Here is a 13,359-nt window from a genome sequence, read left to right on the forward strand (position 1 = left end):
AGAGAGAGAGAGAGAGAGAGAGACACCACTTTGTTGTGCCTCTTATTTATGCATTCATTGGTTTAATACTGTTTGGCCAGTATTCGCGGCTGCCATCAAAGCCGCCTGGCCAATGCGGGTTCAGGTTTGATTCCAACCGATGGTAATGAAGCAACAGAGCCAAAAACTGGTGGTCCATTGTCCTTTATTCTAGAGTTGCACTCGGTAAGCGAGTAAATACACACACTGGGCTCCAAAACCCACTAGTTCAGTGCTCATAAAGCTACTGACTCATCTGAATTTTCCTAGAATCAAAGGCTTCCACCTCACCGATCATAATCACCTCCGTTTCTCATCTCCTTCTCCTCCATGAACTGGCTTTTAATTCCCCCATTCCATCATTTTGGCTGCATCCTCCACGTGGCATCCTTGCCCTGCTCCAGCCTGGGCTCCTCCTCCTTCCAAGAAAGTGGCCACTCTCCTCCAAAATGACCTCCTAGCTCCTCTTTTAAAAACCTTTTGGGGCCCTGGCCGGTTGACTCAGCGGTAGAGTGTTGGCCCAGCGTGTGGAAGTCCCGGGTTCGATTCCCGGCTAGGGCACACAGGAGAAGCGCCCATCTGCTTCTCCACCCCTCCCCCTCTCCTTCCTCTCTGTCTCTCTCTTCCCTTCCCGCAGCCAAGGCTCCATTGGAGCAAAGTTGGCCCGGGCGCTGAGGATGGCTCTGTGGCCTCTGCCTCAGGCGCTAGAATGGCTCTGGTTGCAACAGAGCAATGCCCCTGATGGGCAGAGCATCGCCCCCTGGTGGGCATGCCGGGTGGATCCCAGTCGGGCGCACGGGAGAATCTGTCTGACTGCCTCCCCATTTCCAACTTCGGAAAAATACAAAAAAAAACTCCTTTTGGCCCAAAAGCCCATCCCCAACACACATTAGCATAACCACACCCCTTTCCAAAGCAAGAAGGCAATTAATATTATTGCCTAAGCAAGGCCATCCATGTGGGCAGCACCATCTTTAACCTGAAGGGAAGGGGGGAGGGCACTGTAGGGAGGGGGGCAAAGGAGATGTTGAGGGGAATATGGAGGAGGGGGATGCATTCGGGATGACACTAGAATCTACGTAAACACAATAAATTAAAATCAATTTTTTAAAAAGTGAGCAAAATATTGATATATCTTTTCTGCCCGACAATTACTGTGTGTGCTCTGACTGGGGATCAAACCCTCAACCTTGATGAATCGGATGATGCTCTAACCAAATGAACTACCTGGCCAGGGCCCAATCAGTTCTTTCTGTCCTCCTTCCTTCCTTCCCTCCTTCCATTATTTCTTTCTTCCTTCTTTCCTTCCTTCTTTCTTTTTTTCTTTCTTTCTTTTCTTTTTGGCAATAAAGAGAGAAAGAGAGAGACAGAAAGGGAGAGAAATGAGAAGCATCAACTCCTAATTATGGCACCTTAGTTGTTTATTGATTGCTTTCTCTTATGTGCCTTGACCTGGTGGCTCTAGTTGAGCTAGTATCCCCTGCTCAAACCGACAACCTTTGGGATCAAGTCAGCAACCTTGGGATCCTGTCAGTGAACCCACACTCAAGCCAGAGGAGCCCACACTCAAACCGGCCTCCTTGGGGTTTTGAACCTAGAACCTCGGAGCCCTAGGTCAATGCTCTATCCACAGTGCCACCACCAGTCAGGCTGATCAGTTCATTCTTGAAGGGAGCACCCCCACGGCTACCATACTTGTCCAATGTTACTCACTTGCTGAGTGGAGAGTCTGAGGTCAGAACCCAGGTCTGTGACTTTAAAATCTGGTACTTTCCAATATCTGACGCTTCCTCCTCAAATACCCATCCAGATATATACCCATCCAGCCTTCCACCAAACCATCCATTTATCTGAGCATGTGGTCTTGCCCTTATGCATTCATCCAAGTAATATTTCATCCAACTGCCCACCCACCTGCCTCTCTATCCAATCACTATTCATTCAAATCTTCCTCCAGCTCTCCAAGGCTCTATCTAACCATTCAACTGATTGTCTCACTCACCCATGTTTTTGGGTTTTGTGTGTGTATGTGTGTGTGTGTGTGTGTGTGTGTGTGTGTGTGTGTGTATGTGTGTGTGTATGTGTGTGACAGAGACAGAGACAGAGAAAGACAGAGAGAGGGACAGATAGGGACAGACAGATAGACAGACAGGAAGAGAGATAAGAAGCATCAATTCTTCGTGTGGCACCTTAGTTGCTCATTGATTGCTTTCTCATATGTGCCTTGACCGGGGTCTACAGTAGACCGAATGACCCCTCGCTCAAGCCAGTGACCTAGAGCTCAAGCTGATGAGCCTTGTCAAACTAGATGAGCCTATGCTCAGGCCGGCAACCTCCGGGTTTTGAACCTGAGTCCTCCGCCTCCCAGTCCCACGCTCAATCCACTCCGCCACTACCTGGTTAGGCCACCCACGTTTTTTCATTCCTTAATTCATTCTATCAGTTCCTTCTCTCCACATACCCTCCAGTCTATTAGTCCTTTTAGCCAGCCACTTTCCATTGATGCAACCCATTTAATCAACCCTCTGTATCAGCTTCCTGGGGCTGTTTTAGCAAATTTCACACATCTAGCAGCTATAGCCAGAAACAGAAATGTGTTCCCTAATGGTTCTGGCAGCTAAGATTTCTTTTTATTTATTTGTTTGTTTGTTTATTTATTTATTTATTTTAGTCATTACTGATTTTAGAGAGAGGAAAAGAGAGAATGTGAGAGAGAGAGACAGACAGACAGACAGACAGAAACATCAATCTGTTCCTGTATGTGCCCTGACCGGGGATCGAATCAGCAATCTCTGTGCTTCAGGACAATGCTCTAACCAACTGAGCTATCTAGCCAGGGCTTAATTTCTATCTTTTATTTATATTTCTCATCTTACTCTCCTGGCTGTATCTTCAGTACAGGGCTGAATGCCATAGCAAGGGACATCCTTGTCTTGCTCTTGATTTCAGAGGAAACGCTTTTAATGTTTCACCATTAAATAGGAACTTGTTCTAACGCTGGCTTGATAGTTCAGTTGGTTACAGCATCATCCCAATATGCAAAATTTGCGGGTTCGATCTGCAGTTAGAGCACATACAGAAACAGATGATATTTCTGTCCCTCTTCCCTTCTTTTCTCTCTAAAATTAATACATAAATTTTCAATGAATTTGTTCTAGATTTGTTTTGTTGCGGTAGAATATTTATAATAAAATTTACCCTTGTAACCATTTTTAAGTGCAGAACTCACATGGTGTGTAATCATCACCACCTTCCGTCTCCAGAACGTTTTTATCTTCCCCAAACAGAAACTCTATATTCATTAAACACTAACTCCTCATTTTCCCTTCCTCTGAGTTCCTGGCCCCCACCCTTCTCCTTTCTGTCCCTCTGAATGTGACTCTTCTAGGCACCACCAATATGTGAAATCATGTCATATTTATCTTTTGTGTCTAGATTATTTCACTTAGAAAAATGTTTTCCAGGTTCATCCATGTCGTAGCAGGTGTCAGAATTTCCTTTGTACATTTTGTTTATTCACTTATGAGTTGATGGATTTTTGGTTTAGTTCCATCTTTTGGCTATAATAAATAATGCTGCAATAAACGTTCATGTGAAAGTGTTTGTGTGGACATTATTTTCATTTCTTGGGGTGGGGGGGAGGGGTGCCCAGGAGTAGAATTGCTGGGTCGTGTGGTGACATTTTGAGGAACCAGTGGCCTATTTCCCACAGTGCCTGCACCACTGTAGCTCCCCACCAGCAATGCACAACAGTCCAATTTCTCAACATTTTCAACAAGGCTTGGTGTAATCTTCCTTTTTAAATTTTTTTAATTTTTAATTTTTTTATTCAGTGAGAGGAGGGGAGGCAGAGAGACAGACTCTTGCATGCACCCTGACCAGTATCCACCTGGCACGCCACTAGGAGGTGATGCTCTGCCTATCAGCTCTTTTTTTTTTTAATTTTTAAAAAAATTTATTCATTTTAGAGAAAGGAGACAGAGAGAGAGAAGAGGGGGAGGAGCAGAAAGCATCAACTCCCATATGTGCCTTGAATAGGCAAGCCCAGGGTTTCAAACCGGCAACCTCAGCATTCCAGGTTGATGCTTTACCCACTGCGCCATCGCAGGTCAAGCTATCAGCTCTTTTTCGTGTGTGTGTGACAGAGACAGAGAGAGACAGAGAAAAGAGACAGAGAGAGGGACAGACAGGAAGGGAGAGATATGAGAAGCATTCTTCATTGTGACACCTTAGTTGTTCATTGACTGCTTTCTCATATGTGCCTTGGCCCAGGGTCTACAGCAGACCCCCTTCCTCAAGCCAGCGACCTTGGGCTCAAGCTGGTGACCTAGGGGTTTCAAAACTGCATCCTTCATGTTTCAATCCAACGCTCTACCCACTGCGTCACCTCCTGGTCAGGCACAACCGAGATCTTCTTATTGCCTGAGGTGCAGGCCATGGAGCCATCATCAGCGCTTGGGCCAACTTGCTCCAATCAAGCCATGACTGCACAAGGGGAAGAAAGAGAGAGAGAGAGAGAGAGAGAAGCAAGAGGGGGAGGGGTGGAGAAGCAGATGGTTGCTTTTGTGTGCCCTGACCGGGAATTCAACCTGGGACATCCACATGCCAGGTTGATGCTCTACCACTGAGCCAACTAATCAGGGCCGGCTTTTTAAAATATTTTTAGCCTGACCAGGCAGTGGTGCAGTGGATAGATTGTCGAACTGGGATGCCGAGGACCCAGGTTCGAGACCCCAAGGTCACCAGCTTGAGCGCGGGCTCATCTGGTTTGAACAAAAGCTCACCAGCTTGGACCCAAGGTCGCTGGCTCAAGCAAGGGGTTACTCAGTCTGCTGAAGGCCCATGGTCAAGGCACATATGAGAAAGAAATCAATGAACAACTAAGGTGTTGCAATGCACAACGAAAAACTAATGATTGATGCTTCTCATCTCTCCGTTCCTGTCTCTGACTCTCTCTCTCTGTCTCTGTAAAAAACAACAACAACAACAAAAATAAATATATATATATTTTTAATTTTTATTTATTCATTTTAGAGAGGAGAGAGAAAGGGAGAGAGAGAGACAGAGAGGGAGAGAGAGAGGAGAGAGAGACAGAGAGAGAAGATGGGGAGGAGCTGGAAGCATCAACTCCCATATGTGCCTTGACCAGGCAAGCCCAGGGTTTCGAACCGGCGACCTCAGCATTTCCAGGTCGACGCTTTATCCACTGCACCACCACAGGTCAGGCTAAATATATATATATATATATATATTTAAATTGACTTTAGAACGTAAGAGAAAGAGAAGAAGGGAGAGAGAGAGAAAAATATCGATTTGTTGTTGCACTTAGTTATGCATTCATTGGTTGATTCTTTTTTTTTTTTTTTTTTTAGAGAGAGAGAGCCAGAGAGAGGGATAGATAGGGACAGATAGACAGGATAGACAGGAATGGAGAGAGATGAGAAGCATCAATCATCAGTTTCTCGTTGCAACACCTTAGTTGTTCATTGATTTCTTTCTCATATGTGCCTTGACCGTGGGCCTTCAGCAGACCGAGTGACCCCTTGCTCGAACCAGCAACCTTGGGTCCAAGCTGGTGAGCTTTTTGCTCAAGCTGGCAACCTCGGGGTCTTGAACCTGGGTCCTCTGCATCCCAGTCCAATGCTCTATCCACTGCGCCACCGTCTGATCAGGCATGGGTTGATTCTTACATGTGCCCTGACCAGGAGCAAACCTGCAACCCTGGCATATGAGGATGACTCTCCAACCAATGGTGCTACCCTGCCAGGGCTTATATGTCTTTTTGATTAAAGCTATCTTAGGGGGTGTGAATGAGTATCTCATTGTGATTTTGATTGGTGTGTCCCTAACAGCGAATGGTGTTGAGCATCTATTCATTACTTGTTGGGCATGTGCATATCTTCTCTGGACAAATGTCTATTCAAGACCTTTGCCAATTTTGTAATTGTCTTTTTATTATTAAGATGTAAGTACTTAAGCCTGACCAGACAGTGGCACAGTGGATAGAGCGTCAAACTAAAAAACAGAAGAGACCCGGGTTCAGAACACCAAGGTCACTGAGTTAAGCATGGGATCCTCCAGCTTGAGCGTGGGGTCTCTGGTTTGAGTGTGGGATCATAGATATGACACCATGGTCACTGCCTTCAGTCCAAAGGTTGCTGGCTTGAAGCCCAAGGTCACTGGCTTGAGCAAGGGGTCACTCGCTCTGCTGTAGCCCCCTGGTCAAGGCACATATGAGAAAGCAATCAATGAACAGTGAAGGTGCCGCAACGAAGAATCGATGCTTCTCATCTCTCTCCCTTCCTGTCTGTCTGTCCCTATCTGTCCCTCTCTCTGTCTCTGTCAAAAAAAAAAAAAAGATATAAATATTCAGAAAAAATTTTTTTAAAGATGTAAGTATCTTTGTCCTGGCCAGATAGTTTGGTGAGTTACAGCTTCATCCCAAAGTGCAAAGATTGCAGGTTTGATCCCTGGTCAGGGCACATATAGGAACAGATCAGATGTTTCTGTCTGTCTGTCTCTCTTCTGTCCTGTCTCTCTGAAAAAAAGTAATAATTTTATTTATTTATTTTTAATTAATTAATTTACTTATTCATTTTAAAGGGGGGAGAGAGAGAGAGAGAGAGAGACAGAAGTGGGGAGGAGTAGGAAGTATCAACTCCCATGTGTGCCTTGACAGGGCAAGCCCAGGGTTTCAAACCAGCAACCTCTGCATTCCAGGTCAGTGCTTTATCCACTGGGCCACCACAGGTCAGGCCTAAAGTAACAATTTTTTTATTTTATTTTATTTTATTTTATTTTTTTACAGGGACATTGAGAGAGTCAGAGAGAGGGATAGATAGGGACAGATAGACAGAAATGAAGAGAGATGAGAAGCATCAATCATCAGTTTTTTGTTGCGACACCTTAGTTGTTCATTAAACTGATAAGAACAGATACTACACTTGATCTTAGCCAAAAGGCCGAGAAGCGATCTTAGTTGTTCATTGATTGCTTTCTCATATGTGCCTTGACTGGGGGCCTTCAGCAGACCGAGTAACCCCTTGCTGGAGCCAGCGACCTTGGGTCCAAGCTGATGAGCTTTTGCTCAAACCAGATGAGCCCACGCTCAAGCTGACAACCTCGGAGTCTCGAACCTGGGTCCTCTGCATCCCAGGCCAATGCTCTATCCACTGCGCCACCGCCTGGCCAGGCTTATACTTCTTAATCTCCTCATCTTTTACACCCAGGCCCCCAAACCTCCCTGGATCAGAGTTCTTTAGCTGCTGTTATTCATTTAATAATTCTGCATGTCTTTTTTTTTTTTTTTTACAGAGACAGAGAAAGGGATAGATAGGGACAGACAGACAGGAACAGAGAGAGACGAGAAGCATCAATCATTAGTTTTTTGTTACAATACCTTAGTTGTTCATTGATTGCTTTCTCATATGTGCCTTGACTGTGGGCCTTCAGCAATCCGAGTAACCCCTTGCTCGAGCCAGCGACCTTGGGTCCAAGCTGGTGAACTTTGCTCAAGCCAGATGAGCCCGCGCTCAAGCTGGCGACCTCGGGTTCTCGAACCTGGGTTCTCCACATCCCAGTCTGATGCTCTATCCACTGCGCCACTGCCTGGTCAGGCTCTGCATGTCTTTATCACACGCCAGTGAGGCACCAGGCACTGCCCCTGACGTTGGACATTCAGCTGTGAAGAAAACAAGGGTCCCAGCCCTCCTAGAGTTAATGGTCTAGCCAGGGGGAAATACAATGAACAAATAAACAGAGCCATATAGCAGAATGTCAGACTGGGTTACGTGCTATGCAAAGTAAGCTTGCCTGGTCAAGGCACATATGGGAGTTGATGCTTCCTGCTCCTCTCCCTTCTCTCTCTCTCTATCTCTCTCTCTCCCCTCTCTCTAAAAATCAATAAATAAAACATTTTTTTAAAAATTAAAAAAAAAAAAGATGTTAATCAGGGCTGCCTGACCAGGCATTGGTGCAGTGGATAGAGCATCAGACTGGGATGAGGAAGACCCAGGTTGGAGACCCCGAGGTCACCAGCTTGAGCACGGGCTCATCGGGTTTGAGCAAGGCTCACCAGCTTGAGCCCAAGGTCGCTGGCTCGAAGAAGGGGTCACTTGGTCTGCTATAGCCCCCCAGTCAAGGCACATATGAGAAATCAATCAATGAACAACTAAGAAGCCGCAAAGAAGAATTGATGTTTCTCATCTTTCTCCCTTCCTGTCTGTCTGTCCCTATCTGTCCCTCTCTCTGACTGTCTCTGTCTCTGCCACAAAAAAATAAAATAAAATAAACTCTCTTTAAAAAAAACAAAAGATGTTAATCAGGGCCTTGGCCAGTTAGCTCAGTCACTTGGAGCTTCATCTGGAAACACCAAGGTTGCAGGTTGAATCCATAGTCAGGACACATACAGGAAGCAACCAGGGAATGCACATCTGAAGTGGAACAACAAACTCCTTCTGTTTCTTCCTCTTGCTGTCTCTCTAAAAATCAATCAAAAAAACCCTTTGTGCCTGACCTGTGGTGGTGCAGTGGATAAAGCATCGACCTGGAAATGCTGAGGTCGCCGGTTCGAAACCCTGGGCTTGCCTGGTCAAGGCACATATGGGAGTTGATGCTTCCAGCTCCTCCCCCTCTCCTCTCTCTCTGTCTCTCCTCTGTCTCTCTCTGTCTCTCCCTCTACTCTCAAAAATGAATAAATAAAAAATAAAAATAAAAAAAAAACAAAAAACAAAAAAAACCCCTTTGTTAATGAACAACTAAGATGCCGCAATGAAGACTTGATGCTTCTCATCTCTCTCTGTACACTGTATGTCTGTCCCTATAGGTCCCTTTCTCTGTCTCTCTCACAAAAAAATAAATAAATAAATTTAAAGATGTCGTTGCCTGACTTGTGGTGATATAGTAGATAAAACGTTGACCTGGTCCTCTGAGGTCACCAGTTCAAAACCCCGGGCTTGCCTGATCAAGGCACATATGGGAGTTGGTGCTTCCTGCTCCTCACACTTCTTTCTCTCTCTCTCCTCTCTCTAAAATGAATAAATTTTTTAAAAATTAAAAAAAATTTTTTTTAAGATGTCAATCAGGGCATAGTTGTCCAAGCGCTTGGCAGAGATAGAAAGGTTGTGTCCAGGTTGGCTCCCTCACGTGATCGTCAAATGTTGGCAGGAAGTTTCAGTTCCTCTCCGGCTGTTGGCACAGGACTTCAGTTCCTTGACTCATGGACTTCTCCATAGGGTGGTTTCAATGATCTCTTGACGTGGCACCACGCTGCCCCAGAGAACAGATTCCAGAAAGAGCAAGGAGGAAGCTACATGTCTTTGACGAACTAGCCTTGAAAGTCCCCTCATTTTTGCAATATGCTTTGGGTGACACAGCTCAGTCTGATCCAGTGCAGAAGGGGCTACAGGAAGGGGTGAATCCTAGAACAGGAGATAGTGGCTAGGGGTGATCTGGGAAGCTGGCTGGTAAGATGGGAATCCATTGCAGAGCTTTGAGCATGGTGATGATGGTGACAATGGTAATGGCGAGGTTGATGATGACAATGGTAATAGTGGTGGTGATGATATAGATACATGTGTGTGTATATCTGCACATGCATATGGATAAGAATATATAGATATATATATATATCAACATATAATATGTGATACTTCTATTCAGAGGCAGATTTAATGGTGGATGCACTGGGTGGCACCCTGAACCCTGACTTCTGCAGGGCCCTGCAAAACCCAAACTTGACACTTCTTTCTAACCACACCAAGTTTGGTTTCATATGTGCAATTTTAACATGAATAATACATGATATTTTTTATTTATTTAAAAATATGGTTAACATGTATTTTTATTTTCCCTGTCTCTCTCTCTCTCTCTCTTTTTTTAAGGGACCCAATATTGTCTTCTGTGCCTGGGGCCTCAACTGACCTTAATCCATCTCTGTTTCTATTCTATTATGATATACATTTTGTTATTGCACAAATAACACATGAAAACAGACAGACAATTCCCTCCAACTATTTATTTATATTTTTCTGGAGTGAGAAGCAGGGAGGCAGAGAGATAGACTCCCGCATGCGCCTGACCGGGATCCACTCTGCATGCCCACCAGGAAGCGAGCCTCTGCCCATCTGGGGCGCTGCTCCGTTGCAACCAGAGGCATTCTAGCGCCTGAGGTGGAAGCCACGGAGCCAATTTTGCTCCAATGGAGCCTTGGCTGCAGGAGGAGAAGAGAGAGATAGAAAGGAAAAAGAGGGGGAAGAATGGAGAAGCAGATGGGCGCTTCTCCTGTGTGCCCTGGCTGGGAATCGAACCTAGGACTTTCACACGCCGGGCCAACGCTCTACCGCTGAGCCAAGTGGCCAGGGCCTCCAACCATTTATTTTTTCCCCCAGTTCTATTGAGCTATGATTGACAATCAAAAATTATGTTTCGGTTGCACAACGTGATGATTTGATAGATGCATACACTGTGAAATGATCTCCACAATCAAGCTAATTAACACATCCATCACCGCACATAGGTACCCTTTCTTAGTATGTGCTGTGAGAAAACTGGAGATCTATTCCCTTAGGAAGTTTGAAGTGCACCATATATTATTAGTAACTATGATCACTATGCTGTCTGTTACATCCCCACCACGTACTCATTGGATAGCTAGAAGTTTGTGCTCTTTGACCACCATCTCCCCATTTTCCCTATGCCTCCAGCCCCTGGGAAACACCAGTCCACTCTTTGTTTCTATGAACTTGATATATATTTTTTAGATTTCACATATAAGTGATACTGTATAGTATTTGTCTTTCTCTGTCTGACTTATTTCACTTAGCATAATTCCCACTAGCCTGACCAGACGATGGCGCAGTAAATAGAGCATTGGCCTGGGACGCTGAGGACCCAGGTTCAAAACCCCAAGGTCGCTGGCTTGAGTGTGGGGTCACCAGCTTGAGCATGAGGTCATTGACATGACCCCATGTCTCTGGCTTGAAGCCCAAGATTGCTGGCTTGAGCCCAAGGTTGCATAATTGAGCAAGGGGTCACTGGCTTGACTGGAGCACACCCCCCCCCCACGTCAAGGCACATATGAGAAAGCAATCAATGAACAACTGTTCATTCGCAATGAATTGATGCTTCTCATCTCTCTCCCTTTCTGTCTGTCCCTGTCTGTCCCTCACTCTCTCAATCTTACAATAACAACAATCATAATACCTTCCTGGTTCATCTATGTTGTTGCAAATGGAAGGGTTTTCTTCTTCCTCACAGCTGAATACTGTTTCATTGTGTATATAATCCATATTTCCTTTATTTTTAAAAATAAACAGCATTAAAATTTTTATTTATTCATTTTAGAGAGGTGGTGGGGGGAAGAGAGAAAGAGAGAAGGGGGGAGGAGCAGGAAGCACCAACTCCCACATGTGCCTTGACCAGGCAAGCCCGGGTTTTGGACTGGCAACCTCAGGGTTCCAGGCCGATGCTTGATCCACGGTGCCACCACCGGTCAGGCCAATCCATGTTTTCTTTTGCCATGCATCTGCCGAGGGGTACTTAGCTGTTTCCATGTCTTAGTACGAATAATGCTGCAATAAACATGAAGGTGCAGGTATCTCTTCAAGATCCTAATTTAATTGATTTTTTTAAAGACGTTATTCAATTTTCAGAGAGGAGAGACAGAGAGACAGAGAGAGAGAGAGAGAGAGAGAGAGAGAAAGGAGAGAGGAGAGAGGAGAAGGGGGAGGAACAAGAAGCATCAACTCCCACATGTGCCTTGACCAGGCAAGCCCAGGATTTCGAACCGGCAACCTCAGTCTTCCAGATCAACGCTTTATCCCACTGTGCCACCACAGGTCAGGACCTGATTTCATTGCCTTTTGGATATCCACCCAGAAGTGGGATCGCTGGGTCCTATGGCCGCTCCACTGTTGATTTTCTGAGGAGCCTACCTACTGTTTTTCATAGTGGCTGCACCAATTGATGATCTCACTACCCGAGCACTAGGGTTCCTTTTTCTCCACATCTTCCCCCTAATCATTTAACTTACATATATGTTAATATATGAGTTTCCCCTCAAAATATGACTCTCCTGAATTCACTGTTTTATAACAAGCCTTTCTTCCTAATAATAAGCCACACACCACCGGGAGAGCTACCCAGCCCACAGTGTCCCTGTCCCTGCAGCTTGTGAATGTATGGTCCCAGGAAGCCACCTAGGAAGGTGTCTTTTATTTTTAGTTCGTTTGTTTAATTGAATGTCTTGGGGTGACATTGGTCAAAAACATTATATAGGTTCCAGGGGTACAATTCTATACTACATCATCTGAATATTGTATTGTGCATTGACCACCTCAGGTCAAGTTTTCCTCCTGTGTCATGGGAAGGGATCTTATAAGGCTTGCTTCTCCAGGGTTTCAGAGCATGGCAGTCCTCTTTCCAGGGGCTTCTGACTCAGAAGGCCTGCACCCCAGCCAAGATTCTGCATTCCTAGCCAGCTCCCGTGTGATCCACGGGCCTCCGTGGGGGTAAAATGATTCATAGAAACATTTGTTTTCAATTTTTATTGATTAATTTTAGAGAGAGAGGAAGAGAGAGAGCAAGAAATAGAGGGGGGGAGAGAGAAAGAGAGAGGTATCAACTCACTGTTCCACTTAGTTGTTCCATGTAGTTGTGTGCTCATTGCTTCTCCTATGTGTCTGGGCGTGCCCTGCAACCTCAGCTCACCTGGGCCACACTCTATACACTGAATCACCCAGCCAGAGTCCGTAAAACTACTTTTAATTTTTAAATTCATTTGATTGATTTGAAAGAGAAAGAGAGAGAGAGAGAGAAACATTGATTTGTTATTCCACTTATTTATGCATTGATTGATTGATTGATTCTTCTATGTGCCCTGACTGGAAATGGAGCCTTAGTTTATCAGAAGGACTCTCTAACCAACTGAGCTACCTGAACAGGTAAAATGATTTATTATTAAACCCTTGACTGTGCTGAGTCTTGGAATCTCTATTTTCACTACATTCCCTTGCTGAGGTAACTATTTTTTTTCTCTCTCTCTCTCTCTCTTTGTTTCGGTTGTAAATACACACAAAGTCACATTTACCATTCTTATCATCTTGAAGTGTACAAATCAATGGCACTCTATACATTCTGGAACTTCTTTATCTGGAAAGGAAACCCCCATGCCCATTCTCATCTTCCATTGGCCATCATAAATCTGGTTTCCAGCTGGATGGATTAACCTGTTGTGGAAATGTCTTAGAAATAGAATCATCCCTATGTGACTTCTGGTGTCTGGCTCCTTATACCTGGCGTGACATCTTCCAGGTTCAACCATGCTGTGGCATGTCACTGTTT

General features: G+C 45.0%; 1 pseudogene; it reads right to left on the reverse strand.

The window, feature by feature from the left end:
- Positions 1 to 6,847: 6,847 nt before the first annotated feature.
- On the reverse strand, positions 6,848 to 6,992 carry LOC136401755 (U2 spliceosomal RNA; annotated as a pseudogene).
- Positions 6,993 to 13,359: the final 6,367 nt, after the last annotated feature.

The sequence above is a fragment of the Saccopteryx leptura genome, chromosome 3 (assembly GCF_036850995.1).
Source record: "Saccopteryx leptura isolate mSacLep1 chromosome 3, mSacLep1_pri_phased_curated, whole genome shotgun sequence".
NCBI classification, from domain to species: Eukaryota; Metazoa; Chordata; class Mammalia; order Chiroptera; family Emballonuridae; genus Saccopteryx; species Saccopteryx leptura.